We start from the raw sequence: 23,349 nt of genomic DNA, 5'->3' as shown, positions 1-23,349 counted from the left end.
TGCGCACATCTTAGCGGCCCAAGATAATGCTGTTTTAAAAAACAACAACATATGTAATACTGACAATAATGAATTGTTGTCCCATATGAACAATTCTATTCATCTTTTAAATACAGGGGACCTGATATGTCATCCTGGTTTGGGACCATTTTACACCCACTTCATACTCACTTTGCATGGGAGTAAATGACTACACAATGAGGAAGACAGTCAGGGCCGGCTCCAGGTTTTCTGCCACCCCAAGCAGTGAAAAAAAATAAAATAAAAGCCGATCGGTGGCATTCTTCGGTGGCAGTTCGGCAGCGGGTCCTTCACTCCCTCTCTTCCTCTTCTACAGCACTTTGGCAGCAGCTCAAAGAGGAAGAGAGGGACTGAGGAACCCGCAGCCGAATTCCTGCAGAAGACCCGGACAGGCCGCCCCAATAGCAAATGGACTGCCGCCCCTTTGTATTGGCCACCCCAAGCATCTGCTTCCTTAGCTGGTACCTGGAGTCGGCCCTGAAGACAGTGAAGAATCAGGTCCAAAATGCTTGAAACATTCAGCTATTGTTCCATACAAAAAGACAATCCTGGCTCATATTTGGCTGAAAATGGTCATGTGGTGAGTCAGTAACTTTCCACTGTTTACTTCTTCAAAGGTTAATACAGTGGCTTGAAAAATGTTACACAATTACAGTAGATTGCATATGCAAATATCTTTCGGCTGGTGGCTTGGAGGCCAGTAATAGATCTTTCTGACCTTCTAACTTCATTTCCCCTTTAGTGGTTTAAAAATAGTTAATTTACAAATTCATTGCTAAAGGGAGGAGATTTCTGTATATTTTTGAAAATATTCAGAATGGATGAAATAAATGATTTCATTTTGATGAACACCAACTTGCCCTCTCAGGTCTGTACATTTTGCTCCCCATCCCAGCTCAATGGGTTGCCGTCATTGTTACTGGCACAGTGACAATAATCTTTACATCCTTGTACCAAATGAAGGATTCAACCCTCTGGTGAGGTGATCTCCTCCCTGGGATGCCATCAGAGGAAGGTTGATTTAAACCAGAAGATGTGCTGACTCTCCCTGATTCCCTGGCTATATTCCCACTAAGGTGACCAGACAGCAAGTGTGAAAAATTGGGATGGGGGTGGGGGGTAATAGGAGCCTATATAAGAAAAAGACCCAAAAATTGGGATGTCCCTATAAAATCGGGACATCTGGTCACCCTAATTCCCCCCCCCCCCCCCCCCGTAAGCGTTGCCCACTTTGTGGCAGCACTGGTTGGTTCCAAGCCCTCAGTGGAGCAGGAGTTGTGGGTGGGATTGTGCCATCAGACCTCTCTCAGGCAGACTTTCCTTCTTCGGCATAAAATGTAGCTGGTCTGAGTGATTAATATAGGCCCAAATCCTGGCAATCAGCACAAGGTCAGAACACCAAGATTTGCTCTAGTGATTTGCCCAGGAACATGAGGAAGGGAATTCTCCCTACTGGTCCATGCAGTATTCTCTTAAGGCACAGCAGCCCCCATTCTACCTGCATCCCCACTGCCCTGGGTTGCAGTGGCTTATGGATCACCAGTATGCAGATGTGTGCATAAATTACACACATGTATATACAGATATATTCATATGCATGAGTACTTGATAGAGCAGGGTGGGCAAACTGCAGCCTACGGGCTGTTTCCAGCCCATCAGACGTTTTTATCCAGCCTTGAGCTCCTGCCGGGAAGCGGGATCAGGGGCTTGCCTCACTCCGCCTGCCTGGCGCTCCCCAGCCCCCGACTCACAATTCCCTTGATGAGCACCATCTTCCGGCACGCAGAGCCACACTGCACAGGTGAGACTTCACTGCGCTGTTTCCATCGGATCCCTGCCCCTACGCAGCAACCCCCCGCCCCCCACGTGGCAGTGCGCCCAATCCTCTCCCAGTCTCCTACAGCCCCCGTCCTCGAGAGCCTCGAATCTGCCATGGGGCACACCTGTCTCAGCGAGGGCGCCTCCACCTGTGGCAGTGCCTGGTACGGTCACCTTGGTGTCACTGCTGGCGGGGCCCCTGGGAGTCCCCGGTACCGCCTCTGTAGAACCCCCCCCCAATTCCACACCCCATGAATCCCTCCTCCCCCCACCTCAGTAACATCCCTTATAGCGTCCCCCTCCCCTACCAGGCATTCATGATACAATTTCCATACTCAGATGTGGCCCTCAGGCCAAAAAGTTTGCCCACCCCTGTGACTGAGCCATATATATTATAGTACGTTGCAGGATAATGTCACTGGATGCATCAAAAACGTGTATGCAAAGCCCTGTGTCCTATGCATCTCATTAGCCTAAAATATATGGCCTGAACTCTGGAATTATGTGACATTATCCCTTCAACTCCTCCAGTCATGACTACCTACCCAGTCCAATTCAGTCCAGTCAATACAATGTCTCTTGCTTTATTTATTTCATTTGATATTCAATTTAATCTCCTTTATTCTGTGTCTATATGTTCTGGAATTTTGTGTTCTGGACTTTTTGTTTTGCAATACATGACTGAACTGTAGAAGTTGCCAGGGGAGAAACTGGTGTTTTTGACATAGGGCAGGGAATAGCTAAGGCTTTTGGCACCCAGGAGGGCATGAGAAGTATTTTGGGGTTTTGGTAATCAGGAAGAATAAGAGGTTGCTTGAACTATACTTACAATTATCTAGTAACAGAATGAAGAAGCTTGAGGGCAACAAAAGTCCAAAAGGAGTAAATAGAGTAACAGTTTAATCCCGGATAGAACCATTTACATCATATCTAGATGTTCAATTAAAAGATACTGGATTGGACTTTTGTTTGTTCTTTTGGGATCTGCTTCTGTTTACTCTCTGGTACAATAAGTATCTACAAACAGCTGAACTGAAGGTGTAAGTCCTTCCATTACAGATCTACACCTTATGTTCGCTGTTTTCCTGGCTAAAGGAATCAGAGATTATTCATATGGAACAGTGTTATGGTACAGAAATACCCAACAAGTATATCATATAATAGGGAAATCACAAAATGTACCTTCAGTTTTTATTGCTTCTGAACTCAGAGCAAATAATGAAAATCAGTGCTGCAATTGAGATACTATGAATAGGCCCTGAAAATATGAGTATACAAGGGAAATACTGCCAACCTATGACTGTGCTAGTATAATTTTTCCAGCAAAGTCTAATTTAGGACATTCAAATAGATGTGTTTGCAGTAGTGGACTTGGGTGTAAGTGTTTTGCTTGTGGCAAATTTAAAAGGTATCATTTAAGGATAATTTCATGGAAAAATCCCTCATAAAATGTGACTGCAAGTCCTTTTATAGTAAAAATGAACATAAATTCCCTCTTCTCACAATCTCTGCCATTACAGCCATCTGTCCCCCATTCCCCCACACCCACACCCACCCACACAGTATATATTAAGTGTAAGGTGTGATGCATAGCTGCAATTCCTTCTTTGCTTCCCGGGAAGCAAATGGTCACAACACCCTATTGCCATCCCTCTCTTTCCCTGCACTGGCTCAGTTCTGGTGGCTAGTGATTTGTAGTTATGGAAGCAAGGATTCAACTCCTATTTGTCCATTTACGTAAAGAGAGAAGTAGCAGCAGCCATGCAAAGCCATCTCCTCTTCCTGCACCTGGAGTCTTATTTGCCCCTACGACTTTATGTATAAAGCTGGATTACAATCTGTATCTAAGAAACTTGGCCTGCTTTGTAGTAGTAATATTTAAATGTGCAGAGCTACAGTGTGAGTGAGGAACTCCCCGATTCCCCTCCTAGGGTTGCCAGAAGTCTGGTTTTTGAGTGGAACGCTCGGTGAAAAAGGGACCCAGGCAGCTTCGGTCAGCACTGCTCACGGGGCCATTAAAAGTCTGGTTCCCAGGGCTGGCAGGCTCCCTACCTGGCTCTGCGTGGCTCCCTGGAAGTGGCAATGTATCCCTCAGCTCCTAGGCAGAGGCACGGCCAGGGGGATGCTGCAGGCTTCCCTTGCCCTGAGCGCCGGTTCCGCAGCTCCCATTGGCAGGGAACCATGGCCGCCTGGCTGCGCCTCCTCCTAGGAGATGAGGGACATGTTGCAGCTTCCGGGGAGCCGCACGACATGAGCATTGCCCAGAGTCTGCACCCCAAAACCTCTCCCGCACCCCCAACCTCACCTATATTGTGCCCTATTCAAGTAAATTCCTGATAAAGATACCAGTGTTTGAATGCATGACAAGAACTTGTCCCCAGTACAATGTGATCTTCCAATGATTCTTTAAAAATACAAATGTAATTTAATTAATGCTAGTGTGTGTGTGTGTGTGTGTGATTTTAACATATATGCTTTTAAAACTAGTAGGTTTTAATTAGAGTGGTGGCCTGATTTTTAGAAATAGAGTTCTATTGTCTGCATAATTTCCAGTGAGAATAGAGTATTGTAATGCCCATCTAATATTTCAGTGCTTTTCTGTTATCTCCACTTTGAGGCACATTGAAGAAATTTTACAATAAGATTCAATCTTTAAGTGGATCAAAGGAGGAGGGTTTTCTTTAAAAAACATCTGTCACTGAAAGATTATTATTGTGATGAAGCTAATTAAACTATTTTGTTTTAACCTTCCACTAATTTCAGTTAAATTTGCTTTTAGTATTATTTTGATATATAACAACCTATGGGTTTACTCAGACTAAAATTTACAACCACTTCCTGCCCTGAGTGAATCACATACCATATATGTGCACAAGACCAAGCTAATTCAGAAATAGATTAGGTCGTTGTGCAAGGACAAAGGGTGAGGTGGAGGAGTGGAAGCTTTGCATCTTGGTGTTGCAGAGCTGCTCAAGGGACTGAAATAGTCCATTGGATGAGCTCCCCAATCCCTGTGTGCAGCGCATTGCTACTAGTTAGGCCATGTCTACATAGGAACGCTTTATCAGTATACTATACCAGCAAAGAGCTCCCATTGTGAACAAATCTATCGTTCTGGAGCCATTCTCTCCCCTGGTCCATTAGGGCTGCATGGGCTAGGAGAGTTAATTCATTTTTAGGGCAGAAATACACCTCTACCTCAATATAATGCGACCCGATATAACACGAATTTGGATATAACGCAGTAAAGCAGCACTCCGGGGGAGCGGGGCTGTGCACTCCGGTGGATCAAAGCAAGTTTGATATAACACGGTTTCACCTATAACATAGTAAGATTTTTCTGGTTCCTGAGGACAGTGTTATATCGAGGTAGAGGTGTAACTGTTTATGGTCCTGGTGGAAAGGAGAGAGACAGACTGCAATTAATTAATTCTTGAGGAATTAAAAAAAAAAACCTTGTAGCAGAAGGCAAATAAGTACTGGGGGTTGCAGCGGGCAGCCCAGGGGTAGGCAAAGGCAGCAGGTCCAAACCCAACCTTGCCAGTGATGTGTAGGCTGATACTGCAGTCTGCCGCAGGGCACAGGGGCTAGACAATGACTGGCAGTAGCTGTATACTGAGGTGAGGTGGGGGTTCCCTGGGGAGGGGAGACCCTAAGACTGAGGGGTTACTGCCAGGGGGCAGTGCCCCAGATAACAGGGCACTGGGTCTGGGAGGGATGTGGGGGCCAGCAGTAAGGTGGATCACCAGCCTGCAGGGGGCGCTCTAGGATGCTGGAGGAGCTAATTCCCTGAGACGACCAGCAGGAGGCGCTGCAGGGGTGAGTCCCGCACCCTTACAAGCCTGTACAAGTAAATCTATACCAACAAACCTTTTCTACTGTAGATTAGACTTTATTAGACATGAGTAGTTAGATGAGGCCCTGAAACATAAACCCTTGTATCAGAGGCCTGGTATGAGGCCTAAGGCCTGAACTAAAGTAATGGTCAAGACTTTGTTAACATAAAGCAAAGTTAAGCTATGAGCAAGAGGCAGGCCCTGCTCAGAGTCTGGCAAGGGGAGGGCTGATGTTGCAAAAACGCAAACCTAAAAGGTACTGGACACTAGAGATATAAACATATGCCAAGATGGTACCAGAACACTCCGATACTAGCACATTACACACGGACAACAAGGGACCGGCTGACCCATCCTAAAGACAGGGGCAAAAGGGTAATATGATGGATGGAGTTGTTTTGATCGAACCAACATGTACATGATAGATGGCACCTTACTACGTAGAGGGGTTGCACCTCAATACATCAGGAGTGAGGTGTAACTTGTTTGTACCTGTGTATACATTGGATAGAGCAGAACACCACACTGGTGACACTTGACGACAAAGAGTACTACCTTCCGTCTGTTGTATGGGAAGCACTGTTGGGCATGAATGTCATGAGTTCCTCCCCGCCTCCAACAATTTAAGGGGATTGGTATAAGGAGATCTTCAGACTGACAGTCTCCTGCTCTCCCTGCTGCTTGGTTCCTTAAAAGTTCTTCTCTATCTGAACGGCACTCAGCCAACCAGAAAAGAACTGTTCCACCCACCACCCGAACCACATGCCTTAGAGACACTACAGCTGCTGTAGTGCCGTAGCATAGACAACTATAGTGACAGAAGGAGTGTTTCATTCACAGTAGTAAATCCACCCCCTTGAGAGATGGTAAATAGGTCAATGGAAAAGGTCCATAGCTGCTTGTACGGTTGGGGTTAGGTCGACCTATCTATGTTGCACAGGGCATGACATTTTTCACAGCTCTGAGCAATGAGGCTAGGTCAACCTAAGTTTAGGTGTAGGCCGGGCCGAGACCAGAAAATTGGGCTGGACTGAATCTTCTCATTTGGCTTCTGAGATTAGGAAATAAATTTGTTCCTTCCCTGTAAGACTGAAACTATCATTAAGAGGCATACTGTGGAGCAGCCTCCATTGCTCTGTAGCTCATATGGCTCATGAAACTTCCACAAGATAGCAGCTGCTGAAGTAAAATTTGGGATGGATACAGTCTTATATCTTTGTGATTTTTATTTTTCCAATGTATTATCATAGGCTCAAACCCTAATCCTGATTTATATAAGCAGTAAGGAGAATGATAGCCCTTTAATGCCTCTTAATACAGCTCTGCACTGGGTTGATTAATCCTAAGGATAGTCAATGTTCATGCATAAGCATGGTGGGGAAAATTGCATCTGTTCCATAGCTGGGAATTGTGGACAAGTTTAAGGGGAAAAAAAAGGATACAAACATAGGTGGAGGGTAAATAGGTGGACTCCAGGGAGATTACTAATGAACCCAGGGAACTGAATAACACATACTACCTCCTCAGCCACCCTGGAATTTGCATGGCACATGTGAAAAAAGCTTAGGCTCTTTGGAAGAGACATGAGTTTTTCCTGCTAGGCGGCTTGGGGTCTCAGGAGGGGAGGCACGACGTGACTTGGGGGCTGTGGGCTTCTCCAGGAGGGAGGGTGTGCTTGGAGCTCTGGCTGTAGGGGTGTGTGCAAAGGGTGGCGTGTAGGGGGGGTGCTAGGCTCCCCAACAGGGGCTCCACCTGCTGCCCATGGATGCACATGAGCTCCATCATTCTGGAGCAGTTCTTTGTAGATCCACCAGCTGTGCTTTTTCCCACAGGGGGCAGTGAATGTTACTGCAGCCCCCCACTAATCACTGGCAGGAAAGGACAGTTCCATTCCTGTACAGCGACATTGGGGCATGATGTGTCACCCGTTTTCAAGAGGAGCTCCTTTGCTTAATAACTCCACCATTTCTATATGCTTCTCATCTCTATTTCATAGCTATCACCTTGGCAGCTTTCTGTGGACCTCAGAGCCAGTTCTGTCTCCCTTGCTGTCATTGAGCCAAGGAATAGTCAGCCCTTGTTGTCGGTTGTCAGTAATGCACTGACAGTTGAAGAACGAGGAGTTTATAATAAGAGATCCCACTCTCTTGGGCTATCACATTGCTAATCCGTAAGGCCCAGAATCTGCCTTCCCAATTCATGTTGTGGTGTAAAGCCTTACTCACACAAGTAATCCCAGGCCACAGAACAACTCGGATAAATAAGGTGCTACTCAGTGTGAGCGGGGGTGGCAAAATTGTGCTTCATATAATTAGTTATATGGCAATTGGAGGCAGGGGTGCCAGAATTGGGGGGGGGTCAGGGAGACATGGCCCTCCCGCTTTTCACCATGGGTTCCCCTGCCCCTCCTCTTCCCCCTGAGGCTCCACCCTCCCTTCCCAGCTAGACCAGCAGCTGGAGCCCAGCCGGGGATGGGAGCCTCAGCAGCATGGAGTGCTGTGCTACAGACCCTCCACCTGGCCAAGGGTGGGGCCAAGAGCAGCCTTCGGCCTATTTCCCTGCCCGGTGGGCCCTCTGCCTAGCAGGTGGAGAGTCCACAGCTGCCCAGCAATGCAGCTCTTACCATGGCCAGGCTCTGGCTCTGAGGTCCCACCCCCAACCAAAGTCAGGTTGGGGTAAGAGCTGTGTGGACAGCTGTGGGGAGCCGCGGACTCTCCTGCCCTGGGTGGGGGGCCTGCAGGGCAGAGACATGGGCCAGGGCCTGCTTTCAGCCCCCTGACCTCGGGCAGGTGGAGGGTCCTTGACTCCCAGCCTGCTGTGGCTTCTGGCTTGGCTGGGGGCAGGGCTTTGGGCAGAAGGGGTGGGACGGGGCAGGGTGTGGGCAGGGCCATGGAGGGAATGGGGGCCCCTACACTCTTTGGTGCAGGCTCTGCCACCCCTGACTGGAGTGGGGAGGAATTATTGTTTGCATGACCAATAAGCGCTGTATGGTTATCCCGGGTACGCATATAAATCCATGGCAGTGGAGCCAAAGTAACTGACACAACTCCTGAGGAAATCTCAGCACAAACAAAAGATTTGACTTTTTGTCTGAAACACCTACAGTGCTGACTACTGAAAATAGGGTTGGCCAAGTGAGGCCCAGGAGCCCAGAGTAGGTGAGTCCTTCAGGTTTCCTATTCATTTCCACTAGAGATCTCACAAGATCCCACTTGTGTCCTTGTAGAAGAACTCCACTAATTTTCAGTCAGTTGTTACGTCTACATCTCAAATTGTCATACTCTATATTTCTTCTCCTGCCCAGTAGGCCAGGGAGTTGTCCGACATAATTAAAACCAATACATTTTTTTGGTCAACCAGAGGTTACAATTCAGAGAATAGCAAACCCACCCCTTTCAGAAGTCTACACAGCTTTGTAATCCAAAGAACAATAAGCATTTCAATCCTTAACCTACCTTTAGCTCAAGGACAGTAGATATTACTGGCATGTGAAATAAATGACATTGTTATTCAGGAAACTGCAATTACCCATGGCATCCATCCTAAAAATCATCACTTTGGAGCCACACACCACAACTCACACCATGGCTTTGAACTATTGTTCTCCCAATCTCTCTGTCAGATGGTGATTTCTCCTCAATTCTGTGCTTTCTGTGGCTTCCCACATATTCCATTTCCTGGTGGATCATTATAGCGGCACTTATTTTTGTAACACAGAAACAAGGAGTTTCCTGCATATAGATTTTTCCAGCCACACTTCAGTAACCTTGAAAATATTTAACACTGAAGCTAAATGGTGCTATAACTTTGCTTTTGTATCAGATAATGTGAACTATGGTTTTTGTATTCTATTTTGTTTAAGCAATTTAGAGAGTTTTACTTACCAAGGTATCTTATTATAGCATTATCAAATGGCTACAAATTCTTTAATTAACCTTAATTCTGCATTTTTCTATTCACTGAGAGATTACCCATAAATATTATATTAATCCGCTGTACAAAATAGTGTATGTGGGGAGGTGGGGGGAAGGGTTTGATGAGACGGAACTTTCACAGTATTTTTCTCTTGTCCTTGACCTAACACATGCTATGTTATCTACCTTTTCAAAGCAATGACAAAGGATGTTAAGTTAGTTTGGGTAGTCTGGTAGTGGTAAGCTTCCCACCCTGTCACTTTGAGCTGCTGTTTTCCTTTCCTTTTAAAACCATCCTACAGCCCCAAATCAGTAAAGCTATTGTGCATATCTATAGCTAGGAATATAGAGAGTTTATGAAGATATTGTATTGCAGTTCTAGTGTTGCCAGGCATCCAGTTTTTTACCTAAATGCCCAGTCGAAAAGGGACGCTGGCGGCTCTGGACAGAACTGCTGACTGGGCCGCTAAAAGTCTGGACGGCAGAGCAGTGAGGCTAAGGCAGGCTCCCTGCTTGTCCTGGCTCTGCACGGCTCCCGGAAGCAACTGGCATGTCTGTCACAGGGGTGGCCACGGGGACTCCATGAGCTGCCCCCGCCCTCAGCTCTGGCTCTGCAGCTCCCACTGGCCAGAAACTGTAGCAAATGGGAGCTGTGAGGGTGGCACCTGTGGGCGCAGGTAGTGCACAGAGCTCCCTGGCCCTCTGCCTAGGAACTGGACATGCCAGCTGCTTCTGGGAGCCGCCTGAGGTAAGCACTGCTGGTCGGAGTCTGCACCCCGAACCTGCTTCTGCACCCTAACTCCCACCCAGAGCCCTCACCCCTCCTACACCCAAACCCCATCCCAGCCCTGAGCCCCCTCCCACCCTGTGAACCTCTCGGCCCCAGCCCAGAGCCCCCTCCTGCACCTCAAACACCTCATCCCAAGCCCCACCCCAGAACCCGCACCCGCAGCTGGAGCCCTTACTCCCACCCGCACCTTAACCCCCTGCCCCAGCCCTGATCCCCCTCTGCACCCAAACTCCCTCCCGGAGTCCACACCCCCTCCCACACCCCAATCCCCTGTCCCAGCTCTGAGCCCCTTCCTGCATCCTAAACCCCTCATCCCTGGCCTCACTCCAGAACCCACACCCCCAGCCAGAGCCTGCACCCCTTCCCACATCCCAACACCCTGCCCCATCCCCATGCAAATGAGTGAGGGTGGGGGAGAGTGACTGACAGAGGGAGGGGTATGGAGTGAGCAGGAGGTGGGGACTCATGGCAGGGGTGAGGTCGGGGTGGGGGGATCGAGTGTGTTCGGTTTTGTGTGATTAGAAAGTTGGCAACCCTATGCTGTTCTATGCATATCATTAGTGATGTTCTCAGAAGCAATGTAAGGTGCATCATCATGTTTTGAGCATAATTCATGCAAATCTTCCATATGGCTGCTCATTGCAAGAGCCAAGCCATTAGGCCAGCCACATGTGCCTGTGTTCATTTATATCTTGCAGATATTTACTTGTTTAACTCAGGAATAACACTCCCACCTCCAGTATCTAGTCTATTTAGTAGAGTTACAAAGGTTTGTAAGCCAGTCTTAAACTGTTGATGTATGCTTTCAGAAGACTAATTCTAAGGGAAAGCAATGATTATGCATCTTTTAAAAAGCTTGTAAATGATGGCATCATGTGTATTCCAACATCTGTAGGTAATCCAAGCACAGGTAAAAGTGTTTCAAATTTCATTGAACAAAGAGTAAACATCAGCTGAAAGATTGCAAGTGTTTTAGGAAAGCTTACACAGAATATTCAATGCCTTTGTTACTTTTTAACCAATGAGTCTGAATCCTGGATAAGATTACATTTTGAAATTGGATATGGAGTAATACGCAACCTGATTATGCATCTTGGAACATGTCTTATTTATGACAGTCAGAAGAGTTTGGGACTGCAACAAAAGGAGAGATAGAACGTTTCTGCTTTTAGTGAGGATTAATTATCCTACTGTAATCAAGGTCTTTACCTTGAGTTAACTATATCAAACTATAGAATTATAATTGCTATCTGTCTACACCTATAATATCTGAGCTAGTAATTCACAGTTTGGGATATCATAGCCTGATCACCTGCATCTTTGCAGATTCTAACTGACTGGAGAGTCTGTGGAAGTTACCTGCTTGTTACCGTATCTGTAAGTCAGCTAAGTTTTATTTTTATAGTAATTCCATGAGGCTGATATTTATTTTACAAGAATATTCAATAAGATCACAGAATTGCTTTCAGGACATACTGTGATGATTTCATGATATTCTCATGAGATGTTTATGCTGTTGGCACTGTTAAAATATTAATGTGTACACAATACTGAAGAAACAAAGTTTAGCAATGGACTTTGAAAGGATTTTTTTTTTATTTTTAGGCAAATTAAGACTATATGTCAGAAATCCATGTTCTCAACAAATAAAGAACATTGCTTCCAACATAATTTATCTAAAGAAAAGTTAACTAAACAATTATGACTCATGTTTTCCAGAATATTTCTCAGTATCCATCTCCCTACATTTTGATGAGAACATATTAAAAATTAAAGAAAATGTTTTTTCTGAAGAAATATATGTATATATACACACACACACATTGATGGTGCCTCAGGAAAAACAAGATCTGCTGTTTTTAGTTATAATTGATCTGGAAAAGTCCTCTTCCCTTTTTATCTATCTTAGTGACTTATATCCCCCTCCCCCGTTAACACAGTATTGGAATACCTCACAGTCTTTAATCTATTTATCCTCATAACATCCCGGAAGGTAGGAAAGCGCTGTTATCCCCATTTTATAGGTTCTCAACTGAGGCCCAGAGAATCTAAGTGACTTGCCCAAAGTCTCACAGAAAGTCTAAAGGAGAGCAAGTCTGTAGCAGAGCAGGAACACAATTTTCCCAAGTTTTAGGCTCATGACATAGCCTCGGGACCATCCTTTCTTCCCTTTGCAGTAACAGATCTCAGTAGAAAGTATATTTTATTGTAGTTTCAGTGAAAAAATACTGTTGAAAGAACATCGGATTGTGTTTTACAGTTAATCCACATGTGGCTTTCATTCAGATATACACATATAATTCTTATTGTGGTATGTCCAAATGAGGCTATGTATCATGGCAGTAAGAAGCAGATGTTTCATGAACACACTTTTGTTTTTCAAATTAAAATGTTTATTTAAGAGACAATTCAATAGAAATTTGCCCTAGCAACATGTGCAAAAGTTTCAAGAAATATGCACTTTTAAAATATGTTTTGCAGCAGATTATTGTATTACTGTTACTATTTCTTTAGAAGACTCAGCTGTCTATGAAATAATTTTGTACTACGAGCTGCTATTCTTCAGTATGTCTGGCAGCACGTCTTTATGCATATGTATATATAGTGTGTGTATATTCCTGCTTGTCACTAATTCCTCCAGAGTGCATAGATTTCTGGCATGTCTCCAGAAAGGAAACTTCTGTTATATTTTGCTGTAGAGAAAAGTGTTTTTTTAAATATGGAAAATTATTTTTCCCAGCTATGAATAGCCCTTTTTCCTGATGGAAACTATGCAAGACTTGGGGCTTGTAAAACTTGTAAGTCTTTGCCACCTGCTCTTCCCCCTGCTCAGTTGGGAAAGGGAGAAGGGAAGCTAGAGTGTTTGTATGTGGGTGAAAGCATGACAGGAGGTTTGAGGGGTGGAACCATATTGCACTGTATGCACATGCTCACCAGCCAGAGGAGAGGTCCTGAAAGGTTGCTCTAGCCTGTGTAACTGCTCTGAGTTATGCTGCAGGTCAGTTCAGCCCCCATTCAAGCCAAGGATCAGGAAACCAGAAAGGTGGCTTATAGAGACCTGTCCTTTGCCACCCTGGTTCTTGCACCTAACAAAGCTCAGTTTGATCTAGGTCAGAGGTCTCAAAATCAAATGACCACAAGGGCCACATGAAGTCTAGTGCATTGGCCCAAGGGCCACATCACTGACACCCCCACCCTCACTGCACCGGGCCCCACCACTGCCCACTCCTTCCATGAGGGCCCGCCCATGCCCACCCCTTCCCCAAAGTCCCCACCCCAATGCTGCCCCTTCCCTGTCTCCAGGGGGTGCAGGGTGTGGCAGGGGCTCAGGATAGGGAGTTGAGGTGCAGGATGTGTGCAGGGTGCAGCAGGGGGCTCAGGGCAGGGAGTTGGGTGCAGGAGGGGTGTGGGATGTGGCAGGGGGCTCAGGGCAGGGAGTTGGGTGCAGGAGGGGTGCAGGATGTAGCAGGGGGCTCAGGGCATGGAGTTGGGGTGCAGGAGGGGTGTGGGGTGCAAGCTCCAGCCTGGCGCCGCTTACCTAGAATGGCTCCGGGGTGGCAGCAGCATGCATCAGGGCCAGGGCAGGCTCCTGGCCCCTCACCGCACCGCTCCACTCCAGGAAGCAGCCAGAACCATGGTCCCTGGGGTAGCGGGGGTGGACACAGGGCTTTGGCCTGTGGGCTGTAGTTTGCCCACCCCTGGCCTGGAGGTAGGTGTGGGGGGGCACAGGGAGCTTGGCAGCGGCCCACGGGCCGCATGTTTGAGACCCCTGATCTAGGTATATGGTCTATAGCTAAGCAGTTACATATCTGCTTTAATCCTTAGAACCCTTAAGATGAACACAGTACATAGAGTGATGTGAGCTGAGTTTCTTTTCTCCCTCCTTTGCCATGAGTCCCACATCCTCCCTACCCATACATGAGGGATTCTCAAACTTTTGCTTGCACGACCCCATTTTAATGAAGTATTTCCTACCAGGACCTCAGACAGCATGGATAACACCATTTTGAAGAGCAAAATGGCATCCTGCACATAATAGGACAGTGCCCGCACCATATGGACAGGGTCGTGCTGCATGGAGGATGCCATTTTGTAGAGCAAAATGCCATCCTGCATGCATCATAACCTCACACACACCATACATGTGAAATCATGCTATGCAGAGCAAAATGGCATCCTTCATAGACTAGGGATTACCATGACCCCATCTGCTGATGGCACAACCCCATTTGGAGTGCTGACTCACATTTTGTGAAACACTCCCATAGGGCCTGATCCAAAGCTAGTGAAGTCAATGGGAATCTTTCCATTCACTTCTGGGAGCTTTGGATCAAATCCTTAGTCTCTTCCCTTTCCTTTTCCTGCTTTGGATGAGTGCCCTCCCACCAGGCATAAAAACTAAACTTTTACATTTTTCACAGCAGAAGAAAACTCTGATTTTTTTCCACTGTGAGACAATTCAGAAACAGTCAGTGGTTTATAATTAAACTTCCCAACAAAAAAAATCACCGTTCAGCTTAGAAGAAGCATGGAAGTTTGGACTGGAAAGTTGGACCAAGAATTTGTTCAAAAGTTGTAAGCATGTAAATACAGTGGGTTGTAATGTAAGCCCACAAAGAACCCAGCCAATGCTTTAATACATCAGGCCTGGCAGTTTCTAAGGGACCTGAGGGAATCAGGCACCAGCTTCCATCAACTTTCAATGGGAGTTAGGATCCTAACTTCCTTAGGCCCTTTTGAAAATCCCAGCCAATGTGCAGGCACTGGAAGTCTCTTGCAGCTACACCTGCCTATGGTATCAATATATGCATTGTCTCAGTGCATATCATGAGTCTGTCCAATCATACCTCTACTCTACTATGGAACTCCTGCTGAGCTCATTGAGGAATTCCCTGAGCAGAGCATCTGGAGGGATTATGTTATGATGCCTACTCTACTTGCACTTTCATGACACGTGTAAATGCAAGTATTCTCTTTGCGCTTACACCAGCTTGACATCAGTATATCTCCAGTGTCTACAATGGGGTTACTCCAGATTTACACTAGTGCAAATAAGAGCATACTCAGGCCATACATTTTCTTCTTATATGAAGACACGTAGCTGAAAGAAAAAAATATAGTAGTAGTGTAATGAAAATTGACTTATAAAAACAAATGTACCAAAATGTTGGCATACAAACAGTAAAAGCATTTGAATAAAAAAGGAAGAGCTGCTTCCTCATCATATTTCCTGTCATACTCTTTTATCCTTTCTTCTTCTTCTTTGTCCCTCCTCCCTGTTATTCTCTTTGTTATGCCATTGTAAGACAAGGATGTTCATGCAAGATGAACCCTAGGGAGACAAGATGAGAGTGCTATTACTTAATGACACAGGGAGAAATCACCAAGCTATACAGGAATTCTTTCTTGCTAAACACATAAAACATGCCCAGGGCTGTCAAATGAATGCTTCATTTTAATGAGAAACAGTGCCAGAATTAGGACTTGTGCCTTTAAAGGTTAAAGGTGGTAATAAGAGAGATGCTATACAAATGTAAGCCATTGACTATGGCAACACAGTTCTTTGTTATTCTTTTTCATCTAATCCTTAATTTTAAATTTAAAATAAATGACTACTTATAAAGGCATCCCATGACCTAAGGTTCTTGGGTATCTGACAATATCATAAATAATATAATAGTACAAACTATGGTAATGAAACTACCCAATTGAGGAAAAGGTACCAATGAAAATGCTTAGCACTTATATATACTGCAAGTATAGAGCTCTTCAAGGCTCTTTGCAATCAGTCATGAATTAATCCTCACAATCCTCCTCCTCCTGTAGGTGAAAGTAATTTATTGTCAGCTCAAACTTTCAAATGTAGATGGGTAAATTCATATTTAGGTTCTTAACTGAGTGGCCTGAAGCGTGGAGGTGTTGGAAAACCCATAGCTCACACTGGATTTCTGTGGGTGCTGTGTGTGTTCAGCACTTCTGGAAATTAGGCCCTTCTGCTAAGAACCTAAATATAAATCTAAGTGCCTAATTTTAGGCACAAGCTTTTGAAACGGTTCAGCCACATTGGCCAGACAAGAAACCTGGGACATAGATTAATGACATTCCTCATCTTGGCAGGGGGTTGGACTAGATCGGGGTAGGCAACCTATGGCACGTGTGCCGAAGGCGGCACGCAAACTGATTTTCAGTGGCACTCACACTGCCCAGATCCTGGCCACAGGGCTGGGGGGGCTCTGCATTTTAATTTAATTTTAAATGAAGCTTCTTAAACATTTTAAAAACCTTATTTACTTTACCTACAACAATAATTTAGTTATATATTATAGACTTATAGAAAGAGACCTTCTAAAAACGTTAAAATGTATTACTGGCACATGAAACCTTAAATTAGAGTGAATAAATGACGACTCGGCACACCACTTCTGAAAGGTTGCCGACGCCTGGACTAGATGACCCTTGTGGTCCCTTCTAGCCCTATGGTGCTATGAATCTAATATTTTGCAACACAGATAACTAAAATTAGGCATCTTGGGAGGAGATTTTGGAAGGTAGGCACCCAACTCCCATTGGCTTTCAGTGGGCCCTGGACATCTAACTGTCTTTGTGACGTTGAAAATCTCCCCCTAAATCTATATCTAGATGCCTAAATAAGTGATCTGATTTTCAATGTTGCTGAACACTCACATATTCCATTGACTTCAGTAGTTGCTTGGCACCTTTTCAAATGAGGCCACTCATTCAGTTGCCTAAATATGTGTTTAGGTGTTGCACTTACCCAAAGATATATATATATTTTTTAGTAAAAAGATACCTATCCAAGGCTCTAGGTGTACAAATAGAGCAGCAATTAAATCACAGCATAAGCATATACTGAATCAATGTTAGCACCAGGTTGAAAACACAAGAGTTCCTGGCTCCCTGTCATATTTGACCTTGCTTCTCTCAAAAATATGAATAATACACAAATTACTGTTATATCATGTCATATTAGAAGGAGAACCACTTCTTAAGGCCCTGCCTCCTTTCCTCTCAAAAATATAATACAGGTCTGTCATCGGTTCCAATTTGCTGAGGACAAGTGCCCTAATGAGAGATGAGACACCAAACAATGACTTATGTAGATTGAACCAATATTGTTTAAGGTTAAGGCTTTATGTACTAAACGTAGATCTTGAATGACAATGTTTGAATTACAGGCAACCCCTGTAGCTTTCAGAGTGTGATCCTCCTTGATTTTCATGCATGAAACCCTTGTATAGTCACGGTGTACCATTTTGTATTAGCTGGAGTCTATGAGATATTATTTTCCAGGATGGTCCCAAAATATTAGTAATCTGTCTTCAAGGTTGTGAATGCATGAATCATTGTTTAAGTCCACAATTGGAAGGAAAAAACCCAACAGCCTCCAAATAGGTCAGTGATTAAAAAATAAAAAGTCAGTTCTAATCTATGCTAAGTGTGGGCTTCCAGTTTCAGCTGACGGGTCCCTGTGTTTTCCCCAATATGTGTGTTCAAAATAAAACTCGGGTCCCTGTGTGTTCAAAATAAAACTCACCTATCCTAAGTCACTGAAGAGATGTTTCATATATTTCCCTCACCCTGAAAGCAATTTATCTGCCTTCTTGCTGGAGGACCAATAGAGGTAAAGGGGGTTTCAGCTATCTCTGAGGAGTCATTCTGCATTTTCATTGAGCTATTCTGTCTATGGTTAGAGGACTATTATGGCAACTTGTTATCCACAAACACTGGCAGTCTGGCACTTACGTGTCCCACATCCTCACAAGTTTACAAATTATCTATGACTAATGAAGTGGCAAGGGAGAATCCAGTGGAAAACTTGTTTTGATTCAGACTGAGCACATCATAGATTAGTGCGTTTTTACATTCCTATTCTGTGGCTATGAGAGGCAAATCAATCATTCTTTTCCTTTGCCATAGCATCAGCAAAATCCCATCCACTGGAACTGTTCAGAGTGGTGGGCAGCCTGCTGCTCCTGACCGGCCTGAACTCTGCTGCACAGCGAGGTGTTCTCATGGCGAGGAATTTCTATGTCTATTTTTGATGCAATGAAGATTGGATCTAGGCTGACTTAGCTAGCAATGAGAGAGCAGTATCAAGCAAGAAGTTAGAAATATACCAAATTCTCTGGCTGAGTTTCATTCAATTTTGCTAAAAAAGGTCTTAGACAATTGTATCCTGTTACCTGAATACCCTTGCCCCAGTAAATGGTAAAGACCATGATGAGGAGGATTGTTAGCTTTATGAGGAGAGGATGCCAGTTGCTCTTAAAGAGGAAGTGTAGCTGCACAGGCTCTAGGAAAAAAAACAAACCCTCTTGCTTAATATCCTTGACATTTACTGCCCAGTCTCTATCCTTCTATTTTTAGCGAAGGTTACTAAGAAGATGGTACTAGCACAGCTCTAGCTGATCTTTATTTCATTATCAATTACTTACCAGTTTAGTTGTAGGCACGGGATTAGTACTGAGGTGCTATTGCTATCTGTGACTGGCAATCCCCTCCTAGAAATGTATGTATTTATTCTTATTAATAGGCATCTCTATGGCACGTATTACTATTTTACGATGGGGAAGCACTGACATAGTGAAGAGCACTGATGTGCCCAAACTAACATAGGACATTTGTGACACAGCTGGGAGTAGCACTGAGATCTGTCAGCTCTGAGTCTTGTCCTCTCCCGCAACCAAAAGATCAATCTTCTTTTTCCCCTGAAGTATCCATGTTGGTTTTATTGAATCTATCATCTGCATTTGATAGTATTGACCACTGGTTTTCCATATAGGGTCCCATCTTATCACTTTTCCTGTTCAATGTGTGCGTACAGCCACAAGGGACAATGTAAGATGTTTGGTCCTTCAGTATCAGTTATATAGCTGACACTCAGAACCATATCTGTTTTTACTCAAACCTAGAAACTATGGTCACTCTGCTTTCTTTGTGTCTGACAGAGGTGAGTAAGCAGATAGAAACAAACTGGCTTAGGTTCAAACCAGCACCACTTCCATCTTATCTGAGTGTGGTTTGTTGAAGATGCCTTCTACTGGAGGTATATAGCTGAGCTTTGCAAATCACTTGTAGTCTTGGGATCATTTTTGAGACATCATTGCTTTTAGAGTCCCCGGTAATAGCTTTGGCATACAGTGCATTTTCCCCTTACAATTGGACAGGAGGCTGCAGCCATGCCTGTCTGGTGCAGACCTTGCCACAGCAATCAGCACATTTGTAACCTCCAGGCAGGAATACTGCAACATGCTCTACTTGGGGGCTAAAGGACTCAGGAGTTGGAGCAGAATGCCACGGGTTGTATCTGTGAGCCATTATGAGTACATAACACCCTTGCTCGGCATTCTGTGTTGACTTCCTATTTGCTTTCAGTCATAGTTTAAGGGATGGTTATGATCTAGAAAGTCATAACTGCTACCTCAGGGAGGCCCTTCTGTCCCATTTATCCATGCTGCTGGTTCCTGGGATTAAACACTCCAGGGTGGCAGTAGGATGTTCTTAGACCTGCTGTCTCCAGTTGTCTTCCATAACTCAAGTTTGTTGAGTTTGTTCATGACGGTGAGACCAGTTTACCTAGTTTAGCTCTTGAGTGATATTAAGGAATCATAAGGAATGGGGTGATTTGGTTAGTAAGCCTGGGTTCTATTTTCTTATTAGCCGCTGTGCTTCAAAAATGTAAGGCCGAAAGGTGCCCACTGGTGATAAACATATAGTATGTAGGGAGTTGATCATGCACTCCCATGGTAAAACCTACAGAGAAGGAAAACTGAGAGATTCCCCATATGCAGTTTCCTACAGATTATTCTTTGTGGAAGAAGCAGTAGGTCTAGACCCAAACCCTGGGGAATCCACATCAGGTCAGGACATCCATTCAGAGACCCTGTGCTTCTGCATTAGCTCCAGGAGCTTTAGCTTTCCTCCAGTTCCTAGTAGCGCAGTTCCCACAATTCCTTCTTCTGCCATTGCCTCCTTCTGGCACCCGCCTAGCTTCTAGGCACACCTATACACATGTAATGAAATGGGAGTTCTGCTGCTGCTGTGAGGTTCCTGTGGAATTCTGGGGGTGATGAATGTCCTCCTTGCCATACCTCCCTACCCCTCTCCTTCTCCAGATGAGCAGCCTCGGGCCTATAGAGATGGTTCCACAGGGTCTGAGGCAGCGGGGATCGTGCACTGATCCACACCTGTCATCATGCAAGTGAGGTGAGATGCAAGCACAGAGGTTCTCCTCCTGTGCATACCTAGGGAAAAGATTTGCCATTTAAGCTATTCTACCTCTATTTTGCAGTCTAATACAGGCAGAGTGGTAATGCACACAATCACTGGTGTGATCATGAGAGATGGAGACAGAGAACTGCCTTGTAAAATGATTGTGTTCCAGGCTTCCTGCAATAACATGATAACTTTCTTCACTCACTAAGGAAAAAAATAATTTGGAATAGCACATCATAATCTCTTCAGAAAAAAATTAAACCTATGAAAATAACTAGTTAACATTGCATTCTATACATCACACTGTTTGAATACATCTTCAAAACAATATTTCTTACATAAATGGTGGAATTGCTGAATCAAGGCATGTTACTGATTTTTAGACTATGCTATCAAAAATACAATTAATAGTGCTTTTTAGCATTCTACACTTGCTAGTAATCTAGATTAGTAATGGCCACTTAAATATAACAAAATGTACTCTAGTTGATGAACATCATGATTTCCTACTACACCAAGGGGGAGCAAATTGAGAGAATTTATAAACTGAACACAAAGCAAGCCCTAAAAATTAATTTGTTGTTTAGTTCTTGACTATTATACTAAGGTCTGAGAGCCTCTAAAAATAATTTTTAAAAGTAAATACTCAGCTTCTTTGCATCCCTATCTAGTAAGATAGTAGATTATGTAAACTACAACAATCTAAACCAGTGCAAACTTCTTGAGCCCAGAAAACCATTATCATTTCCCCCCAACATTCACTGACTGCCAATAGTTGTATTTATTTTAATATCAAAATATTCACACCCATCATGTCACCCCTGGAGTCTTCCTGGACTGCTGCAGAAGCAGAAACTCGGATTATTTTTTTTGAGGCTAGAGTGGAAGATGCAAATTGCTTTGGCTAATAGCTTCTAGAAAACCTACAACCTATACTGAGTGTCAAATCACTGGCTCTGATAAGTCTGCTTTGCAGTGTTCCAGCTCCTGTCCCCTCCAAAATCATAGCTCCAGTCATAGGGGATGTTCCAGGAGGAAGAAGGGGCGAGGTCAGAATATACCCTGATTCAGAAATTCTCAATATCCACAACAGCACCTTGAAGGCCATTGTAGGTGGTGATAAACTAGAGAAGTCTTGAGGCAGCTCTAAGTTATGCTGAAGGTCAAACTGTCTCCTGACAGCCCTAAGGATATAGCCACTTTTTAGTCCTGAATTGATCACAGCTCAGCCAGACCCAAGATTAAGATGCTGGGTTATTTTTTCAGGGGAAAAGGATGAATCTTTAGAGAGGGCACCTTGTTATATTCTCCCCCAGGACCTATCTTAAAGTCCCCCCTACTATCTGGTGTAATTCTGGTGCATTACAAAGGCAAAGTGAGCCTGGCAGGGATAGTAACCATAGCAGGAGATAAACTTGATCAGAGGCAGGGAAAGCACACACACAGATCCTAACTCTGTGTGTGTGTGTGTGTGTGTGTGTGTGTGTGTGCGCATGCATGTGAGCGTGGGTGGGTGTGTGTGCCCAGGCATGTATACTGACCATTTGTTGGCTAGCTCCTATAAACATAATAATTTGGGAAAACCCTTGTAATGACCCATTGTAAATTATTCCATTAAGAAAGCTAATGCAGCACTGGCATCCTCAACATATAAAAAATCAAGAGATTAGTATAAAATACATGAGGGTTTTTTGTTTTGTTTTGTTTGTTTTAAATCACATTTTGGACCTGTCGTGTGACTCCTGCATTTTGAACTCGTAAATCTAAAGATCTTGACACCCATTAGTGTGCACATGTTTCAGAGTGCAAATTGAACCTGAAATAAACACAACAATGCAAGGGGACTTCCCCACCCATCGTACTTCACTTCCTTGGGTTGTACTGGGATCATCACATTGCCCCCAGTCTTATTGCACCATAATGAAGCTGGAGAAGGATAAGAGCATGCAGCTTCTAGTGGCCAGAAGTAGGGACTGCAGGCAGTTCAGCTTCTAATTCCTGAGTTGCCTCCTCGCCTGCAGTTTCTCATGTGGTTATGAGAAAAATTGCAACACCTTCAGTAATCTCATGAGTTTGCAGCTCTCTTGTAGAAGTTAACTATATATTCAGTCAGATTGTGTATCAGAGGGAGAAAGATGCTCCTTACCAGTATTGTACACAGGCCTAGCCTTGCACTCTGCCACTAGGATCGGTTGTGCAAAGCCTGCCTGACCAAAAAAATTATGGAGAAGAGTCATGAAAAAAAAAGTATGACTGTGGTAATCAACCTAATGGGAGACTAAGAGAGGGAATTTGAGAAGTGATTGATGTTACTGGACATCTAGGGCCTGATACTTCTGATTCTTTGCTCCTGCACCAAACACATCAATGGAAATGGGACCCATATTTGTGCTCCTGGTAACAGCTTGTTCAGGAGTGTGACTAGTTCTCAGAATACACTAGGTTAGCCTCAGGGTTTCTCTTAATTTATGTTCTGGCTGCAAGAGCCCCTTATGGGCCATTTCCAAGCCTGGAATAGCTGGCAGCATTATTTTGTGTGAGTGGGGGGACACTGGCTCTAAAGACATGCATTAAAATCCTGGCTTAGTCCGCAAGCTTGCAATTTTGCATGACTGGTACTTTCTGCTTAACAAAAGTCCATAGTGGGTTAGCTGACGTGTCTTGATAGAGCTATTGTGGTAAACTTGTACAATGTCTGCTGACAGAATGGGCCAGTTTCACTCCAGTGCGTCTC

The 23,349-nt window shown here is 44.4% G+C and overlaps 1 protein-coding gene across 4 annotated transcripts in view; it reads left to right on the top strand.

Moving 5' to 3' along the window:
• The window catches only part of HAPLN1 (hyaluronan and proteoglycan link protein 1), a 92,480-nt gene that overhangs the window by 15,706 nt on the left and 53,425 nt on the right, over positions 1–23,349 (top strand). Inside the window, exon 1 of one of the 4 annotated variants that reach the window (XM_045020163.1) lies at positions 11,609–11,756. The exons of the other annotated variants lie outside the window; for them this stretch is intronic. The gene's annotated coding sequence lies outside the window, so the exon portion shown is untranslated. Of the gene's footprint in view, positions 1–11,608; positions 11,757–23,349 lie in introns of those variants that run through there. 4 annotated transcript variants of the gene reach the window in all.

The sequence above is a fragment of the Mauremys mutica genome, chromosome 6 (genome assembly GCF_020497125.1).
Source record: "Mauremys mutica isolate MM-2020 ecotype Southern chromosome 6, ASM2049712v1, whole genome shotgun sequence".
NCBI lineage: Eukaryota > Metazoa > Chordata > Testudines > Geoemydidae > Mauremys > Mauremys mutica.
Note: the sequence above shows the minus strand (reverse complement) of the source record. Positions and strands in the feature narration are given on the sequence as shown.